The 21,044-nt window shown below is 40.5% G+C and overlaps 1 protein-coding gene across 2 annotated transcripts in view; it reads right to left on the minus strand.

The window, feature by feature from the left end:
• Window positions 1-21,044, minus strand: part of LOC148360312 (bifunctional heparan sulfate N-deacetylase/N-sulfotransferase 1-like) — a 127,198-nt gene that overhangs the window by 60,097 nt on the left and 46,057 nt on the right. The gene's annotated exons all lie outside the window — the stretch shown is intronic.

A 21,044-nucleotide genomic window follows, 5' to 3' on the forward strand; every position in this document is an offset into this window, starting at 1 on the left:
GACCTGTCATCGAACTACAGCCCAGTCAGTGAATATCTTACATGTAACTCAATAAATGTAACTTGTATTCAATCGTATAAAATCCTTTATAGTCAAATGTATAAAATCCTTCAATGGCCCATGTTTACTCTGAATTGTCTGGAGCAGATTCCACTTCCCTGTTCCTCATTAATCCAAACGTTGTCGCCCCGGCCTATTTCTTGTGAATTAGAGGGGAGCGGGTTTGAGTCATTTGTCCGTCCTCTGTGCCATCACCTGCTTTTTTTTTGTGCCAAGGTTTTTTTCTGTCACCTCTAAAAAACCTCGAGGGCATGTGCACCACATTGCCCCCCACCCCCATCTTCTCTCCTCTGTTCAGATCTCCGTACGATGCCTCTATTTCTGGTGACTGTCAGTCCATGTGCACAACAACAGGGCTCCTATTAAGAAGGAGCTGCCATTTTGTGCAAAACAGACAGGGTTCGTACGGGTGCTTGAAGTCAGAATCACCTTTATGGCTATTGTAATTCGACAACGAGATTACGGTTGCGCTCCAGTCAGCAGAAAAGATACGATATAAAGACTCATGAATAGAAAACAATGTGTTCACCTCCATATAAAATATTAACATCTGAAATGAGAACTATACACAACTCCAATATTGCTCTTGAACCAGGTTATTGCACTCAAAACTGTAACAGTCAATCTGAAAAATCTGACATTGTGTAAATAAGTAAACAGTAGATTGTAAAACATCATCCTCCCGATCTCCTCTTTCTTCCACTCAGTCGCTTTACTTCCACATCCTCTCACATTTAGTGACCCTATAACGAGGGTTTGCAAGACCTTTCAGTCATTTGTGTGTGTTTTTTGCTATTTTTTTCCCTTTTTTATTTTCTTTGTTATTGTATGTGTTTGTCTTGCTGTCAGTTACCCCTCTTGAGGGATATGATCTAGGCAGGGGGGGAGAGAGATGTCGAGAGAGATGTCGAGAGGTGTCCAGAGAGAGAGAGATGTCGAGAGATGTCGAGAGAAAGATGTCTAGAGAGAGAGAGAGATGTTGAGAGATGTCAAGAGATGTCGAGAGAGAGAGTTTTCGAGAGATGTCGAGAGATTTCGAGAGAGAGATGTCGAGAGAGATGTCGAGAGAGAGAGATGTCGAGAGGTGTCCAGAGAGAGAGATGTCGAGAGGGAGAGAGATGTCGAGAGGTGTCCAGAGAGAGAGATGTCGAGAGGGAGAGAGATGTCGAGAAATGTCGAGAGAGATGTTGAGAGAGAGATGTCGAGAGAGAGAGATGTCGAGAGAGAGAGAGAGATGTCGAGAGAGATGTCGAGAGAGAGAGAGATGTCGAGAGAGAGAGATGTCGAGAGGTGTCCAGAGAGAGAGATGTCGAGAGGGAGAGAGATGTCGAGAAATGTCGAGAGAGAGATGTTGAGAGAGAGATGTCGAGAGAGAGAGAGAGATGTCGAGAGAGAGAGAGAGAGAGAGATGTCGAGAGAGAGAGAAGTCGAGAGAGAGATGTCGAGAGAGAGAGAGAGATGTTGAGAGAGAGAGAGAGAGATGTCGAGGGAGAGAGAGAGAGATGTCGGGAGAGAGAGAGATGTCGAGAGAGAGATGTCGAGAGATGTCGAGAGAAAGATGTCTAGAGAGGGAGAGAGATGTTGAGAGATGTCAAGAGATGTCGAGAGAGAGAGTTTTCGAGAGATGTCGAGAGATTTCGAGAGAGAGATGTCGAGAGAGATGTCGAGAGAGAGAGATGTCGAGAGGTGTCCAGAGAGAGAGATGTCGAGAGGGAGAGAGATGTCGAGAGGTGTCCAGAGAGAGAGATGTCGAGAGGGAGAGAGATGTCGAGAAATGTCGAGAGAGATGTTGAGAGAGAGATGTCGAGAGAGAGAGATGTCGAGAGAGAGAGAGAGATGTCGAGAGAGATGTCGAGAGAGAGAGAGATGTCGAGAGAGAGAGATGTCGAGAGGTGTCCAGAGAGAGAGATGTCGAGAGGGAGAGAGATGTCGAGAAATGTCGAGAGAGAGATGTTGAGAGAGAGATGTCGAGAGAGAGAGAGAGATGTCGAGAGAGAGAGAGAGAGAGAGATGTCGAGAGAGAGAGAAGTCGAGAGAGAGATGTCGAGAGAGAGAGAGAGATGTTGAGAGAGAGAGAGAGAGATGTCGAGGGAGAGAGAGAGAGATGTCGGGAGAGAGAGAGATGTCGAGAGAGAGAGAGAGAGAGATGTCGAGGGAGAGATGTCGAGAGAGAGAGAGAGAGATGTCGAGAGACGTCGAGAGGGAGAGAGAGATGTCGAGTGAGAGAGAGACGGAGACAGACAGGCAGAGACAGACACACAGACAGAGACAGAGACAGATAGATAGTAAAACCTTTAACAGTAAAAAAACTCAAAAAGCTTTCTGCAGTCGAGGGCATTTCAGGTAAAACCTACATAACGGAAATATTGCATTTCAATCCCTGAGCGGGCCTGATCCGGCCCGCGGGCCGCCTCTTTGACACCCGTGGTTTACGCTACCCTAACTTCGTTTGCAGCAATTCATTTTACGCCAAAGCAGGAAACAAACAACTGGATTATCAGTCCATTTCGCCCTTGAAAACAAAGACGCATCTTTGCTACTCATAATAATTTACTCTGAGTGATTATAGAACAAGTAGGCAAGACAGGACAATATTTCCCGCTAAGAAAAAAAAGCCAACCCAAATGCAAATGACATCCAATCCCATCACTGTAAAAATCCTCCAAAACACAAAACAACTGGAAAAAAACAACCCCAAAAAACTTATTATAATTTCATAATTTATATACATATATATAAAGAAAAAAAGCCAACCCAGATGCAAATGACATCCAATCCTGTCCGATCCCATCAACGTAAAAATCCTCCAAAACACAAAACAACCGTAAAAAAACAACCAAAAAAATGATAACAAATGTGTATATATATATATATATATAAAAATATAAGAAAAAAGCGAACCCAAATGCAAATGAGATCCAATCCTGTCCGATCCTATCACCGTAAAATTCCTCCAAAACACAAAACTGTAAAAAAACAAACAAAAATACTAAATACAAATTCATAATTTATATATATATATATATATATATATATATATATATATATCTATATAAATAAAGTAAAAAAGCGAACCCAAATGCAAATGACATCCAATCATGTCCGATCCCATCAACGTAAAAATCCTCCAAAAAAAACCAAAACAACCAAAACAAAACAACCATAAAAAAAACAACCCAACAAACTTATTATAAATTCATAATTTATATATATAAAAGGACAATATTTACTGCTTAGGAAAAAAGCAAACCCAAATGCAAAAGACATCCAATCCCATCACCGTAAAATTCCTCCAAAACACAAAACAACCGTAAAAAAACAACCCAAAAAACTGATTACAAATTCATAATTTGTATATATATATATATATATATATATATATATATATATATAAAAAGAAAAAAAGAGAACCCAAATGCAAATTGCATCCAATCCTGTCCGATCCCATCAACGTAAAAATCTTCCAAAACACAAAACAACCGTAAAAAAACAACCCAAAAAACGGATTACAAATTCCTAATTTACACTTTGCGAGGCTAATTAGCGGCGAGGTGAAAAACAAAGGCTCTCGTCTCGCTATCGTCCATGCTACGTTAGCTAGGAAAGCCGAAGAGAGGGAAGATCCGCCGCTAGCGTGATCGCGTAAAACGGATTAGCTCGCGGTGGGAAAAGCCGAGCGGATGAGCTAGCGATAGCGGAGGGTCATTAGCCGAGAGGTGAAATGAAGACGTTTCTCAAAGGCGTGACTCCCGAGGGTAGCGCAGTATACGAGAAGCTCAAAACAACATCGTGGATATCCTCAATCGGCCCTATATGATTAAAAAAACATACCGTACATGCATTGTATGGAAGCCCCGGAGGGCCAAAATGCTTGACATGAAAACAACTTTTGAAATAAAAACGTTTTACTAAATAACAGATCATTAGAGCTATGCAGTTTTAATATAAAGTACCATAGATAGAGAGATAGAGAGAAAGAGAGAGATAGATGTCTAGATAGATAGAGATAGATGGATAGATAGAGAGAGAGAGATAGCAATAGATAGATAGAGAGAGATAGAGATAAAGAGATATAGCGATAGATAAATAGATAGAGAAAGATGGAGAGAGAGATAGATGTTTAGATTGATAGAGATAAATGTCTAGATAGATAGAGAGAGATACAGAGATAGATAGCTAGACAAATAGAGATAGATAGAAATAGAGAGAGATAGAGATACAGAGATAGATAGCTAGACAGATAGAGAGAGAGATAGTGATAGATAGATAGAAAGATAGATGTCTAGATAGATAGAGATAAATGTCTAGATAGATAGAGATAAATGTCTAGATAGGTACAGAGAGATAGATAAAGACATAGGTAGATGGATAGAGAGAGAGAGATATAGCGATAGATAAATAGATAGATATATAGAGATAGATAGAGAGAAATGTCTAGATGTCTAGATAGATAGAGATAGATAAAGACATAGAGATAGATAGATAGAGATAGATAGATATACATATAGAGATAGATAGAGAGATGAGATTGAGATATAGAGAGAGAAAAAAAGAGATAGATAGATGGATAGATAGATATAGAGAGAGAGATAGATGGATAGAGATAGATGGATAGAGAGATAGATGGATAGATATGTCTAGATAGATAGATATTTTATTCATCCCTGTAGGGAAATTCACACTTCCAGCAGTATCCTTGTGTTGCAAAATAAAATAAAAAAATATAGAATACAGAATACACTACATCACATTTTACTATATAGTATTTCAATAGTGTTGTATTCAGGTACTTTTCAGTCCTTGAAAACACAAAATTAAATTTCAAGCATCTATTACTAAAAATCGTTGACCACAATAGCGTTTTATTGATCGGTTGTGCCGATGCTAGATCCTTAAGATCGATTAGTCATGTCTGTCCACCTCCTCATAACATAAGACCAACAATCACAATTAAAATGATCTCATTATAAATATCATTTTGTTTAAAAACCAAAAGATGATATTGCAATCTAGGATTTAGTCACTAGCCCGGTACCTTGATCCTTAAGATCGATTAGTCATGTCTGTCCTATAGGTGGCAGGCTCGCTAACTTTAGCTAGAATACCGTTTCAAAATGGGTCAAATGTCATGTATCGAGAGATCTGTTACTCATGTCTGTTTCAAGGAATCGGCCAATCGGATCACTAGCCCCGCCTCATTTGGTTTGATTGACAACAGTTATTTTTCCGTGGTTTTATTTTTAAATTAAATCTTGGAAAATTAATTTAGATCTTTATCAAAAGTATGACATTATTACATATAAATTTAAGACATTTAATGAAGATAACATTTCTAATTATTGCTTCTGAGAGAATGGTAAATACTTCTTTTAGGATAATGACAATTTTCAAACGGAATAACCATATAAGATGACCTGTTATTGGTTTTATTTTAATAGTTTTTATGTTTTTCATTTTGGCACTCGTGGGCTTCCATACATGGCAGCCATGAGTTTGCTGAAAAAGCAAAGCTATTTATAGACGAGATGTGCTCCATTTACAAGCATAATGAGATTGGATGTAAACAGAAAAACAAAATGGCACGAATTAAAGAAAGGAGGAGGATGTTTCTGCGATAAGTGGGTGATTTTCCGGAGCAACATTTCATGCCTGCATCCGTTTCTTACCCAGAAATCTGCAAAATGTATATAGTATGTATTCAACAATAAATAGAATGCAATCAGAGACGCTGTTCAAGAAAACAAACTGGTAACTTGAATTGTATCCATCCCTGAGCTTGACCACCATGTATTGCTTCGTGATCGACATATTAAAGTTGAAAGAAATCAAACCGTCAAGCCAAGGCTTTTGTTTGCGAAACCCTAGTCCTATGTGTACAGTGGCCTTCAACTAGTGAAATGAAAAGATCTGCATTTATATAGCGCTTTACGGTGTGCTTCACATTTCCCAATAGCGACCGTGCAGCCATGTAAGGGGCTAACCTGCTTATTAGGGGTATTAGGGGTTCAGTGTCTTACCCAAGGACACTTCGACATGTAACACGGAGGAGCCGGGATTCCAACTGCGATCTCTTGATCCCAAGACGAGCGCTCTACCTCCTGAGCTAATGCCGCCCCCTAAAGGCACGTTGCATTGGCCGGGAATCGAACCCGGGCCTCCCGCGTGGCCGGCGAGAATTCTACTACTGAACCCGTTCCACAAAAAGTGTGTATCTCTAAACCAGATGGTATCACGTTTCTGTTTCACAGACACAGAGAGTGAAAGGGACAGAGACAGAGAGTGGGAGAAAAGGGGTGGAAAAGAGAGAAAGAAAAAGAGAGGAGAGAGAGAGAAAGAGAGAGGAGAGAGAGAGAGAGAAAGAAAGAAAGAGAGAAAGAGAAAGAGACAAAAAGAGAAAGACAAAAACACAAAAATACAAAAAGAGAAAGAGAAAATAAGAGAAAAAGAGAGAAAGAGGAAGAGAAAGAGAGAAAGAGAAAAATAGAAAGACGGAGAAAGACAGAGAAAGAAAGAAAGAGAGAGAAAGAAAGACAGAGAAAGAAAGACAAAAAGAGAAAGACAAAAACACAAAAATACAAGAGAAATAGAAAGAGAAAATAAGAGAAAACGAAAAAGAGAAAGACAGAGAAAGACAGAGAAAGAAAGAAAGAGAGAAAGAAAGAGAGACAAAAAGAGAAAGACAAAAACACAAAAATACAAAGAGAGAAATAGAAAGAGAAAATAAGAAAAAACGAGTAAACGAGAAGAGAAAGAGAAAGAGAAAAAAGAGAAAGAGAGAGAAAGAAAGAGAGAGAAAGAGAGAGAAAGACAAAAACACAAAAATACAAAAAGAGAAAGAGAAATAGAAAGAGAAAATAAGAGAAAAAGAGAGAAAGAAAAAGAGAGAAAGAGAAAAATAGAAAGAGAAAGAAAGAGGAAAAAAAGAAAGAGAGAGAAAGAAAGAGAGAAAGAGACAAAAAGAGAAAGACAAAAACACAAAAATACAAAAAGAGAAAGAGAAATAGAAAGATAAATACGAGAAAAAGAGAAAAAGAGAAAGATAAAAAAGAGAGAAAGAGAGAGAAAGAAAGAGAGAGAGAGAAAGAGAAAGAGAGAGAAAGAGACAAAAATACAAAAAGAGAAAGAGAAATAGAAAGAGCAAAAGAGAGAAAGAGGAGGAGAAAGAGAGAAAGAGAAGAAGAGAGAGAGTACAGTGTCTTTGTGAAAAGCACCTTTCTTTGGCAACATCAAGTTGACCTATTTCAACCTGCAGCTTGTTTTTCTCTTGCGCTTCTCTAATTGTTGTCTCGCGGGCCGGCTTCAATCCCTTAGCAGGCCTGTTCCGGCCCGCGGGTCGCCTGTTTGACACCCGTGTTCTAAATCATGACATCAAAATGAGTCACTTTCTTACAGGCGGAAACTGAAGATCGGCTCACTGTCATGTCCTCTTATCCGTCGGATCGCACCGAGGACAAACGAATGCAAAACAATAGAACAGACGGGGGAAGGGGGAATCATCAAAGACGGATTTCATCTTTTGAGTGGCACCGCAAACATTTCCATGTTTGAAAATATCGTTTATTTTTCCGGTCGGCTCCAAAGTTCGGAGTCATGCATATGGATGCTCTGGCGATGACCAATTGGAAATTAAAGTCACAAAAATGTTCTTTGAAGAAAGCGATTGGATTTTCTGGAGGAAGGAATAAGCTCGGAGTGCTTGGGAAAAGCCACGCGTGGAGGGGGAATATAGGGGCTCATTTATCATTTTTGGCAGGAGGAGTGCTGCAAAAAAAAAAAATGCTTTTCATATAAATATATATATATATGTTTAGAGAGAGAGAGAGAGAGAAAGAGAGAAAGAAAAAGAGAGAGAGAGAGAGAAAGAGAGAGAAAGAGAAAGAGAGAGAGAGAAATACAACTACAGCGTTTGTAAGAGGCACCTGGCTTTGGCAACATCTAGTGGACATATTTCAACCTGCAGCTCGTTTTTCTCTTGCGCTTCTCTGAGCGTCAACTCGCGGGCCGGATTCAATCCCTTAGCGGGCCTGTCACCCGCTTTTCACAACTGGCCATGCAAGCAAACATTGCCTGTGCTTCAGGCATCGAACGCTTTTTCCTCACAGTTTCCCTCTCTAGCCACTTGGCTGCAGGCTATGGCTTGCCGCGAGCTGCCCGAAGATAGCTGGATGGGCTCCAGTACTCCCGCGACCCTACCCTACATGGATGATTTTTTTTGATTCTCAATTTTTATTTCAAATCTTATTTTGCGTAGGGATTCTTTTTATAAATATCTGAAAACAGTGGACCCAAACGCAGACCCTAGATCCAGTGGCCCCTAAGTCAATTGAGTTTAGGACCCCAGTTATAGACGATTTTCTTATTTTAATGATTTTTTTTTTGAGGTTACTGAGGGTTCAACATGCATTTTTTAAATCTTATTTTGCTTAAAGATTTTTTTTTTAAATATCGGAAAAGAGTGGACCCAAACGCAGACCCTAGATCCGGTGGCCCCTAGAGTTATAGCTGATTTTCTTATTTTAATGATTTTTCTCTCGGTTACTGAGGGTTCAGCATGCATTTTTAAAATCTTATTTTGCTTAAGGATTTTTTTTAAATATCTGAAAACAGTGGACCCAAATGCAGACCCTAGATTCAGTGGCCCCTAAAGTTTTGGACGATTTTCTTATTTCGATGATTTTTCTCTAGGTGACTGAGGGTTCAGCATGCATTTTTTAAATTTTATTTTGCGTAAGGATTTTTCTTTTAATATCTGAAAAGAGTGGACCCAAACGCAGACCCTAGATTCGGTGGCCCCTAAGTCAATTGAGTTTAGGACCCCTGTTATAGACTATTTTCTTATTTTAATGATTTTTCCCTCGGTTACTGAGGGTTCAGCATGCATTTTTAAAATCTTATTTGGCTTTAGGATTTTTTTTTTTTAAATATCAGAAAACAGTGGACCCAAATGCAGACCCTAGATTCGGTGGCCCCTAAAGTTTTAGACGATTTTCTTATTTCGATGATTTTTCTCTCGGTGACTGAGGGTTCAGCATGCATTTTTTTAAATCTTATTTTGCTTAAGGATTATTTTTTTAATATCTGAAAACAGTGGACCCAAACGCAGACCCTAGATTTGGTGGCCCCTAAGTCAATTGAGTTTAGGACCCCTGTTATAGACGATTTTCTTATTTCAATGATTTTTCTCTAGGTGACTGAGGGTTCAGCATCTACTGTATTTTGTGGCGTTGGTTGGCTCTAAAAAAAACTAAAAAAAATAAAGGGGTAGTGAAGGAGTCGGAAGAAATCGATGCCGGTGGGAGTGACTGTTTGCTCTCATTGTTTATCCGCCGTCAACTCTCGATCCCGGCACACATCTCCACCGCCGGCCGTTTTTCCGTTTTTTTTTTTCCTTTCCGATTTTTCTTTTAATGCTTCTCAGCGTGCGGACGAGGACGACCGGAGAGGCGAAGAGAACGAGCGGAGATTGCAGTCACGGTCGGTGCGGTGCGGCCCTGCGGGGTCTCGCCGATCCAATCAAAAGTCAATTCAGCTCACGAACCTTTTCCTTTCCCCAAGCTCCGATGGAAGCCTTTTAGAAGAAATTCAAACATCTACAACAGATTTTTGAAGCGGCCATGGAATAAGGGACAAAGATCTCGTGATGGACTCAGATAAATCGAAAATAAACTAAGAAAATGGTACTCAAATATTTTGTAGCAATATTTGAACAAAGTGAGCCAAGTGAGTAGAAGAAGAAGAGCGACAATCTGGAGAAGAATTAGAAGTAAAGGAAGAAGTAGAAAGAAGTAGTAAAATAGAATAGAATAGAGTATACCTTTATTGTCATTGTTTCAAAATGGATTAACAAATTGTGACAACGAAATTGGGCACGACACTCCAGTTTCACACATTCACAGTGAGGTAAAGAAACCAAGAAGATAAGGAACAGTGAAGATAAGGTTATAAAACAAGGAGGGTAAGGTTAAAAGTACAAAACGAAGTAGAAGAAAGAAGTGATGGAAGTAAAAGATGTGGAAAAAGAAGACAGAAGAAGAGGACGAAGAAGAAGAAGAAGTAGAAGTACAAAAGGTGAAAGTAAAAGAGGTGAAGGTAAAAGACATAGAGGAAGTTGAAGGAGACATAGAAGAAGTAGAAGAGGTGAAAGTAAAAGAGGTGAAGGTAGAAGACATAGATGAAGTCGAAGGAGAGGACGAAGAAGAGGACATAGAAGACATGGAAGAAGTAGAAGAAGAGAAGTCAAAAGAGAGGAGGAAGAAGACAGAGGACATAGAGGAAATCGAAGAAGTAGAAGTACAAGAGGGGAGAAAGTAATAGAGGTGAAGGTAGAAGACAGAGGAAGTTGAAGGAAAGAACAAAGAAGAGGACATAGAAGACATGGAAGAAGTAGAAGAAGAGAATGTAGAAGAAGAAGTACACATAGAAGTACAAGAGGTGAAAGTAATAGAGGTGAAGGTAGAAGACAGAGGAAGTCGAAGGAGAGGATGAAGAAGAGGACATAGAAGACATAGCAAAAGTAGAAGAAGAGGACGTAGAAGAAGAAGTAGAAGTACAAGAGGTAAAAGTAAAAGAGGTGAAGGTAGAAGACATAGAGGAAGTCGAAGGAGAGGATGAATAAGAGGACATAGAAGACATAAGAGGTAGAAGAAGAGGATGCAGAAGAAGAAGTAAAAGTCCAAGTGGTGAAAATAAACGAGGTGAAGGTAGAAGACATAGAGGAAGTCAAAGGAGAGGACATAAAAGACATGGAAGAAGTAGAATAAGAGAATGTAGAAGAAGAAGTAGAAGTCCAAGAGGTGAAAATAAACGAGGTGAAGGTAAAACACATAGAGGAAGTTGAAGGAGAGGACGAAGAAGAGGACATAGAAGACATGGAAGAAGTAGAAGAAGAGAAGTCGAAGGAGAGGAGGAAGAAGACATAGAGGACATAGAGGAAATCGAAGAAGTAGAAGTACAAGAGGTGAGAAAGTAATAGAGGTGAAGGTAAAGACAGAGGAAGTTGAAGGAGAGGATGAAGAAGAGGACATAGAGGACATGGAAAATGAAGAAGAAGAGGACGTAGAAGAAGAAGTAGAAGTACAAGAAGTGAAAGTAAAGGAGGTGAAGGTAGAAAACATAGAGGAAGTCGAAGGATAGGACGAAGAAGAGGACATGGAAGAAGTAGAAGAAAAGGATGTAGAAGAAGTAGAAGTACAAGAGGTGAGAAAGTAATAGAGGTGAAGGTAGAAGACATAGAGGAAGTTGAAGGAAAGAACAAAGAAGAGGACATAGAAGACATGGCAAAAGTAGAAGAAGAGAACGTAGAAGAAGTAGAGGTACAAGAGGTGAAAGTAAAAGTGGTGAAGGTAGAAGACATAGAGGAAGTCAGAGGAAAGGACATAAGAGACAAAGAAGAAGAAGAGTAAGGAGTAGAGGTAAAAGAAATAGAAAAAAAAGGAAGATCTTTATTACGCACTTGAAAGAAGAGAGGACATTTTAGCTACTCTTTTTGAGAGATTGCTAGCCCCAAAAAAAGGGTCCCAAAAAAGTTATTGAGGAAAGAAGGAACGGTGAGAACAGCGGCCAGCTGAACAAGGCAATTACTGTTATCCCTCGTCCATTATCGTTAAAGGTGGCCAGATACCCCCCCCTCCAAGATATGCAAAAAACTACTAAGTCTCCCTTCTTCCTTTAAGCATGTGCTCTGCCAACCTCCACCAGCAATAGTCAAATGGAGATAATGGATCGCATATATTTATATTGGCCGTAAATAATAATAAAAAAACTGGGGATAGAGAATAGCGGTAAAAACTGCAGCCCCACCGGAAAAAATATGCACTCTGCCCAGCGCGCCTACTCTCAGCAATAGTCAACTTAGGGATAATGGATCTCAGCTACAACTGTGCCTTTAAAACGAGGCGGGCCAGGTCGGCACAACTCCGGACAAAAGTGACCTTCTGCTGGTCTCTGCTTGCAGCAATACGGGACTGGGGATAATGGCTTGTGGCCGCATGAGTGCAGTTCATTTCAAGTGGAAATAGCAAAAAGAATAACAGTGAGGCCTTGAAAACTGCGCTCTTATGGTCCCCAATTGCGGTAATACGTGAACAGGGATAATGCATCACAATGGACAGAACGTAATTTTAAAAAAACGCCACCAGACCTTAAACGAAATGTGCTTTTCTGGCTGCTGCTGGCAGCAAAATGTGATAATGGATCGCATAATATTTCTATACAAGTACGAAGCGTCAAGTAGTGATGGATAGCCAAATTTCAGAATGGATTTCACGTGTCCACTCAGTTTGTACATGCCATCAAATTGCTGCGCAAATGGTATGTTATAATTTATCCATCCATCCATTATCTGCACCGCTTATCCTCAGTAGGGTCACGGGGGTGCTGGAGCCCATCCCATCCTGAACTGGTTGCCAGCCAGTCCCAGGGCACACAGAGAACAACTCACTCGCTCATTTACACCTAGGGAGATTTTGGTTAAGCCAATCAACCTGACATGCATGTTTTTAAAATGTGGGAGGAAACCGGAGTGCCCGGAGGAAACCCACGCAAGCACAGGGAGAACATGCAAACTCCACACAGGAAGTTCGATCTCATGACCTCAGAACTGTCCCGCACACGCGCTAACCACTGTGTCGCCGTGCTGCCCAGTTATATTTTAATCTTAACATATTATTTTTAAAGCTAATTATCCACACATTTAAAGGGACAGTGTACCTGACCAGTAGACATCGCTGTATTTTGTAAAGCAACTAAACACGATTGCTAAAAGGCCCAAGGGAGAATCCAAACTACGGAAACACATAGTGACCAAAACGCACCGTTTTTTTTCTCAAAACCTTTTTAATTTATTTTTGTTTTTTCAGGGAGCAATTCTATGATAGTTCGTGTTTTTTTCCGTGAATCAATTGTTGTTTTGCCCATAAGACGGGCTAAATAATACACACAGTCACTTTAAATAATTATTATTGTTTAAGTACACATTTTATGATCATTTTGGGTATTCCCAGTTGTTTGGGTACACGTTTCATTTATATTTTGAGTGTTTTCTGAATGCGTAGGAACGTATTAGAAGAAATAACATGAATCCCTATGGGAAAAAATGATTCAGAACTGGAACAAGTCAATGTTTGGACAACAGTCCTCAATGGATTACGGTGGCTACCAATGTAATGGAGTTCTGAGGCATACTGGAGCACACCAATTACTAATCTACTCAATCAAAATGGAATAAGACATTTCCTGAAGGATTTTTGGACCGTAAACGCACCACGTAAAGTAACCTCGTCGCAAAAACGACAGATTTCAAGACCGCCCGGGAGATTTTTTGCCATTATTCCTCCACCTCCCTCCCTTCTCCCCTGTCCAGATAAGAAAGGGCCCGCACTGATCTGACTGATTTGCGCCGTAGGAAAAAAAAATTCCCGTGAGAATATCACGTTGCGCCGCGAGAGCTGACACAGGAGATGAGATTCTGTTGTGCCCGCCCGGCATTATGCCGGCCAGATCAAAAAGATTGCGTTTTTTTCTCCCTCCTCTCGCGTTAAAATTGGCTGGTAATTATCGGCCGGTTTTCAAAGCGCTCCGGGAGAAAATGGATGTAAGCGGGTTTATGTAAACAATGCGCGCGCCACGCGTTTTCAATATGCGGCTCTTGTGTCAACATATGCGAAGAAAACAGCTGGCGTGTCGACGAACGTAGGAAATATGAACTTGTTTAGTGGAGTTATAGTATTTTATCGATTAACACTAAAAAAATTGTTGACACAATAAAAGGTAGTCTGTGTAACGCTTATATAGCAGTGTCAACTTATTTTTCTCCTCAAAAAACTCCCCAAAAAAACAGTGGTTACAAAAGTGAGTGCATCCTTAAGTAAAAGTTCCTGAAGTTCAAGCTTTGGTGGGGCCACCCTAATCCTCCTGGCCATGGGTTTCACCAGAGCCTGACAAATTGCCACGGGAATGCCGTCCCACTCCTCTATGACACAGCTGGGGGGTATTTGAGATCTTGTGCTTCTCCACCTTAGACTTTATGCCCCAAAGATGTTCTATTGGGTTTCGATCTGGACTGGAGACATCCCCCTTTACTCTAAGAAAAGCTTTGCTCATCGTATTTGGAGTCATTGTCATGTAACAATATTTTGTTAATGAGTTATCGTTTTGGTTCTGTTTTTATTTTGATGTTCGAATAAAGTTTTCATTCATTCATTCATTCATTGTCAGGCTGGACCATTGCCTTTCAACCCAGTTTTCGGAGGGAGAGGATCATTCCTTGCAGAATATCACAGTTTGTGTTTCCATGAATATAATGCAACTCCCCAACTCCAGTTCCATTCATGCAGTCCCAAACCATGACATTCCCAACACCATGCACGACACAAACATGTACTTCTCACCCGGTTGCCGCCACACGTGCGTCACACCATCTAAACCTTTCATCTTTGTCTCACCAGACTGGAGAATATCTTTCCAGTAAGTCCTTTGTTGGGTTAGGAATACACTGCATAAAGTTGCCGTCTTGCTGCTAGCACATTAACAAAAAAGTCACTATACCGGATCAACAAACAGTTATTTCATGAGAAATTTAAGCACTTTTCAAGCACTATCAAGGCCGATTTTACAATCAAAACCTTCAAAATAAGATATCCAGCACCGAGCCAAAGAACAGCTTTTTGTAGACTGATGACAAAAATATGGTCGCCATCTTGCTACTACAACATACTTTGTGCTATTTGAAGCTGATCTGTTTGTGTCAATGAGCTGCTGTAAACTGACATGAATTCTGCCAGTCTGCTTCAACGATGCACATGCATCTTAATGACATCACACTTATTCACAAACACGGGCTAATAATAGAAATCACTAAATGTATAAAAAGCAGAAAAATGAGCCAAATTATTAAAAAAAAAATCAAAACAAAGCCTAAAGTTATCAAAAAATACAAAAAAAAGCATGCAAATATAATGCCAAGTTAAACAGCCACTAGAAATCAGCTTTTGGGATTATCAAAATATAATATTCCATTGACCTTTGGTGTGAAATGACTTGAGCTGGTACGGTGGAGTTAGCGGTTGGAAGCAAAGAGGTGATGGTGAAAAACAAAAACGTGAAAAATGAAGTAATTCAAGCAGGGAAGTTGTCTAACGCATTCAAATCTTCACCCGTTTTTAAAAAAAGCATTTCTAAATATAATCTGCCGTTTCCGACCCACTCTGCATCCACCTGCTGACCCACCAAACCAGCTCACACCAAAGTAAAATTCAGTTTCGTGAACACTAAAATACAACAGAAAAATGGGATCATACTCCTAATAAAATGTGAATCCGACTGGGAATTCATGAAGTTGGGTCAGGACCCTGATGGCGTAATCACCAGTAATTGAAAGAAGACGCGTTTGATGACTTTTGTCCATACGGCAGATTTCATCCTTCATGGGTCTCATTGGCGGGGCTTCGTTACCTTCGTTAAGATTTTGTAGAGCGTCGCGTTTCGCAACAGCTCCCATCTTTCGTCTCCTGTCCGGAATATATCGCGAGTCGTTATCGGAATCCGTATTTTATCACGCTGCGAAAAGACGATTATGGTTTCAGTGAACCACTGTCAGAGCCATTATCCACAAATGTAGAAACAGTGAAAAACAAACATCCAAGGAACTGCAGGACTTGATGGTCTCAGTTAAAGTCTGGGTTCATGACTCTACTATTAGAAAGACACTGGTCAAAATGGCGTCTATGGGAAGGTCTCCAGTTACAAAAGAACACAGAATCGTCTCACATTTGCCAAAAAGCATCTTGATTATCCTCAGGGGACAGATTTGCTAAGCTGAAAAATCTCTGTCTGTCTGTCTGTCCTTCTCTCTCTCTTTCACTCCTTTTCTCTTTCTCTAACTCTCGATCTCTCTCTCTCTCCCACTCTGTCCCTCTCTCTCTCTCTCTGTCTCTCTCCCTCACTCTTTCTCCCTCGCTCTTTCTTTATCTTTCTCTCTCGCTCTTTCTCTTTCTCTCTTTTTCTCTCTCTCCCACTCTATCCCACCCTCTCTCTCTGTCTGTCTCTCCCTCTCTCTTTCTCCCTCACTCTTTCTCTTTCTCCCTCGCTCTTTCTTTATCTCTTTCTCTTTCGCTTTCTTTTTCTCTCTTTTTCCCTGTCTCCCTCTCTCTCTCTCTCTCTCCCCCACTCTGTCTCTTTCTCTGTCTCTTTCTCTTTCTCCCTCTCTCTTTCTCTTTCTCCCTCACTCTTTCTCTTTCTCCCTCGCTCTTTCTTTATCTCTCTCTCTCCCACTCTCTCTCTTTTTCTCTCTCTCCCACTCTCTCTCTCTCTCCTACTTTCTCTCTCCTACTCTCTCTTTCCCACTCTGTCCCTCTCTCTCTCTCTCTCGATCCCTCTCTCGATCTCTCTCTCGATCTCTCTCTCTCGATCTCTCTCTCTCGCTTTCCCCTCGCTTTTCCCATCTCACTTTCTCTCTCTCTCTCTCTTTCTCTCTTTCCCCTTCTCTCTCTCTCTTGCTTTCCTCTTCTCTCTTTCTCTCTTATCTTCTCGTCCGGCCCCCGAGAGAATGTTTGTTCTATCGTGTTTCCCCCGGAGTTAAAATGACTTTGACACCCCTAACCCTACAGGGATGAATAAAGTATCTATCTATCTATATCTATCTGAAAGCTTTGTGAGTGATAAATAGGCAAAAAAACACAGAAATCAGGAAGGGGGCAAACACTTTTCCCCGAAGACGCAATCGGAGGCGTCTTGAACATGCACGGTTGCAGCGCCAACCCCCCCAATTGAAGCGAGTGTGGACGTCAGAGAGCCGACAGTTCTATCCGCGCTCCGTCTCCCGTGATTCCAATTTCCTCTCCGTCCACCTACGTCTTCTTTTCACCTCAACAGTCAAACACAAATAGAGAATTGTACAGACTTCATACACCTTTATCATGTCCCAATTCAAGCACTTTTTGAAGGACTTTCAAAGCCAAATTTAGAATTTTTCCAGTACCATTAAAAGAAAAAAAATCCACTGTGAATAATAAATTTCACTGAGCCACAAATATATCCACGATTTACATGTCTCTCATCTCATTAGCTTATCCTCAGTAGGGTCGCGGGGGTGCTGGAGCCCATCCCAGCAATCATCGGGCAGTGGGCAGGGGACACCCTGAACTGCTTGCCAGCCAATCGCAGGGCACACGGGGACAGACAACTCGCTCGCTCATTCACACCTAGGGACAATTTGGACCGGCCAATTCACCTGAAATGCATGTTTTTGGAATGTGGGAGGAAACCCACGCAAGCACGGGGAGAACATACAAACTCCGCACAGGAAGCCTGGAGCTGGATTCGAACCCACGCAGGAGGTTCCCAAGACATGAACTGTGCCGCACATGCGCTAACCACTGCGCCGCGTGTGATTCTTAAATTTTGTCAAAAATCTAGCGGAAGGCACCAGAGAACCGAGTTGGCGTCATTTTTAAGCAGACTTGTTGGGAAACAGGGCCACAATTTCAAGCATTTACAAGGACACATCTGTTGTCCTCTGCACTATCGTACTCCAGTGTTATTGTTATTGTATAGTGACCTGACTGCCCATTTTGCACATCTGGTTAGCTGCTCCTCTTGCACTCTTTGCACTACTGTATAATACTATACACAACTATAATTATTTAGTATATTATTAGTACTTCAATACTCCAACTCAATACAACAATTTATTTATATCTGTACATTCGAGGAAACTGTGCGGGTCAGATCTATCGACATCTCTGAATCTGAGTACACCAAAAATTCGAGCTCTTTTCAGTCCTCGATAACACAACATTAAAATTCAAGCATTTAAGGATTTCAAGCACCTGGACGTAAATCGTGCATATGTTGGATAATGCAGTACAAACTAATACAGTTAGTCATGGGGAAAGAAGAAATCCAGTGTTGAAGCCCCCAGAGAACTGTGTCAGCGTCATTTTTAAGCAGACTTGTTCAGAAACAGGGCCACAATTTCAAGCATTTACAAGGAGTACACCAAAAATTCGAGCTCTTTTCAACCCTCGAAAACACAACATTAAAATTCAAGCATTTAAGGATTTCAAGCACCCGGATGTAATAAGTTAGGGAAGAAAATTGGGTTTGAGCTAACTCAATCAAACGTTTGCTTTATTCTGATTTCAAAATCTTCGTTCGGTTTGGGAATTTCGGTTCTTTTGGCAATTTGCATACTCGTCAGCCAATCAGAAGCCTGCATCCAATAACTTCGTGCTTCCGGACATTACCGAGCCTTATATGGTTGTGCATTTTCCAAAGTAGACGCACAGAGAACACAAGAAAAATGGGGAAGTGGTGAGGAATCAAGCTAAAACCTCAGCCCCAGAAGAAAGATTCAAAAGAAGTTAACAACATTTATGACGCTACAAAACGTAAACATGTATTAAGAGCATGGTGGAAAGAGGAGTTCACGTGGCTTGTAGCAGACCACAGAGAACACGAGAAAAATGGAGAAGTGGTTAGGAATCAAGCCAAAACCTCCGCCCCAGAAGAAAGATTCAAAAGAAGCTAGCCAAATTGATGACGCTACAAAACTTAAACGTATATTAAAAGCATGATGGAAAGAGGAGTTCACGTGGCTTGTAGCAGCGCCGATTGTTTATTTTTGGATGACTAAAGGTTTCCATCTTGTTACAAGCAAATACTTTGTCCCATTTTGAGCTGTTCCGATCTACTTTGATTTTGAGTCAATGGGCTGCTGTAAACTGACATGAATTCTGCCATTCTGCTTCAATACGTCACACTTGTTTGGGTAAAAAGGGAAAATTGAGCCCAAATTTGGACTCATTTTAATGATACGCACAGAGAACACAAGAAAAATGGAGAAGTGGTTAGGAATCAAGCCAAAACCTCAGCCCCAGAAGAAAGATTCAAAAGAAGCTAACAAAATGGATGACGCTACAAAACTTTTAATTTAATTTTAAATCCTTAATACTTTGCAACAATGGATTTTTTTTGCGATGAGTCGTCTTATCGTGTCTCAAGTTGTGAAAAATGGCGGCGTTTCAGACACTGTATACTACTGTACAAGTCTAAGACGAACGACACCAGCATTTTTTTTTTCAAAACAGACTTCTGCGTACCCCTTCGGCTCCACGCCCCGTTTCCATTTCAGAAGCGGGCTACAAGTCCGAACAGGATCCAAAAACTGTTAGCCGGAATGGGCCTTTTGCCTCCCGACCTCGACAGCTGCCGACACGTGCTAAGCTAAGTCGTAAACACTAGCTAACGTTTGCTAGCGTTTGTCACTTGACATTTGCTGCTGCTGAGCAAGCAAGCGTTTTTTTTAGGCTTTCTCACAATACACAGTTGAAGTGGTTGCCCCCCACCCCAGGGCCGTAACAGGTGTGGTTGCGGAAGCGGGGGTAGTGAGCCGTAAACTGATCCGGCCCTCGACACATGCTACTTTTCCATTATTCCTTCTGGCTGACCGGAAGGAAAGTCTTGCGGATCGATACTGCCCGGCCTTGGGCTAGAACTGGTGGAAAAGACGTTAAAAAAACGACTCGGGGGCCACAAATAAAAAAAATTTAAGAGAAAGAGAGAGGGAGGAAAAGAGAGAGAAAGAGAGGGAGGGAAAGAGAGAGCGATAAACGGATAGGGAGAACAAAAGAGACAAAGTAACAGTGCGAGAGAAAGAGATATGAATGGAGTCGAAGGGGGGAATGAATAGAAAGAAAAAGAAAGTGAAAAAAGAGAAAGATAAAAAGAATAAGAGAAGTGAAACGACAGAAAAAAAAAGTCAACAGGAGAAAGAGACAGAGTGAGAGAGAGAGAGAAAGGTCAAAAAAGGGAAAGAAAGAGGGTGAGAAAGAAAGAGACAAATAGAAAGAAAGAGAATTAAAATGTAAATTGGAGAGAGAAAATAGAAAGAGAGGGAGAAAAGAGTTAGAGAGTGAGAAAGAAATAGAGAAAAGAGAAAAAGAGAAAGAGAGGGAGAAAAAGAGTGAAAGAGAGGGAGGGAAAGAGAGGGATAAACGGATAGGGAGAACAAGGAAGACAGAGTAACAGTGAGAGAAAAAGAGAACAGAATAGAGATATGAATGGAGAAGAAGGGGGAAATGAATAGAGAGAAAAAGAAAATGAAAAAAGAGAAAGATAAAAAGAATAAGAAGTGAAACGACAAAAGAAAGTCAGCAGGAGAAAAAGAGACAAAGTGAGTGAGAGAGAGAAAGATCGAAAAAGAGAAAAAAAGAGGGTGAGAAAGAATGAGACAAATAGAAAGAAAGAGAATTAAAGTGTAAATCACAGAAAAAATAGAAAGAGAGCAAGACAGAAAAAAGAAAGAGTTAGAGCGTGAGAGATAAAGAGAAAAGAGATAAAGTGAGGTGAAAGAGAGAGAGAGAGAGAGAAAGGTTGAAAAAGGGAAAGAAAGAGGGTGAGAAAGAAAGAGACATATAGAAAGAAAGATTGTAAGTGTAAATTAGAGGGAGAAAATAGAAAGAGAGGGAGAAAAAGAGAGTGAAAGCGAGGGAAGGAAAGAGAGAGATAAGCGGATAGGGATAACAAGGCAGACAGAGTAACAGTGAGAGAAAAAGAGAGCAGAATTGAGATATGAATGGAGAAGTGGGAAATAAATATAGAGAGAAAAAGAAAGTGAAAAAAGAGAAAGATAAAAAGAATAAGAGAAGTGAAACGACAGAAAGAAAAAGAGTCAGCATAAGAAAGACAAAGTGAGGTGAGAGAAAGAGAGAGAGGTCGAAAAAAGGAAAGAAAGAGGGCGAGAAAGAAAGAGAAAAATAGAAAGAGAATTAAAGTGTAAATTATAAAGAAAAAATAGAAAGAGAGCAAGACAGAGAAAAAGAAAGAGTTAGAGAGTGAGAGAGAAAAGAGAAAAAGAGAGAGAAAGAGAGAGTGAACAGGAGAAAGAAAAAGAGGAAGATAAAAATAAAAAAAGAAGTGAGTCCGAGAGAAATGGAGAAATACTACCACAATTGTTTTAAAAGTGTTAACTGGCTTTGGTGACATCC

The sequence above is a fragment of the Urocampus carinirostris genome, chromosome 9 (genome assembly GCF_059441175.1).
Source record: "Urocampus carinirostris isolate Australia breed hairy pipefish chromosome 9, RoL_Ucar_1.0, whole genome shotgun sequence".
Classification (NCBI taxonomy): Eukaryota; Metazoa; Chordata; class Actinopteri; order Syngnathiformes; family Syngnathidae; genus Urocampus; species Urocampus carinirostris.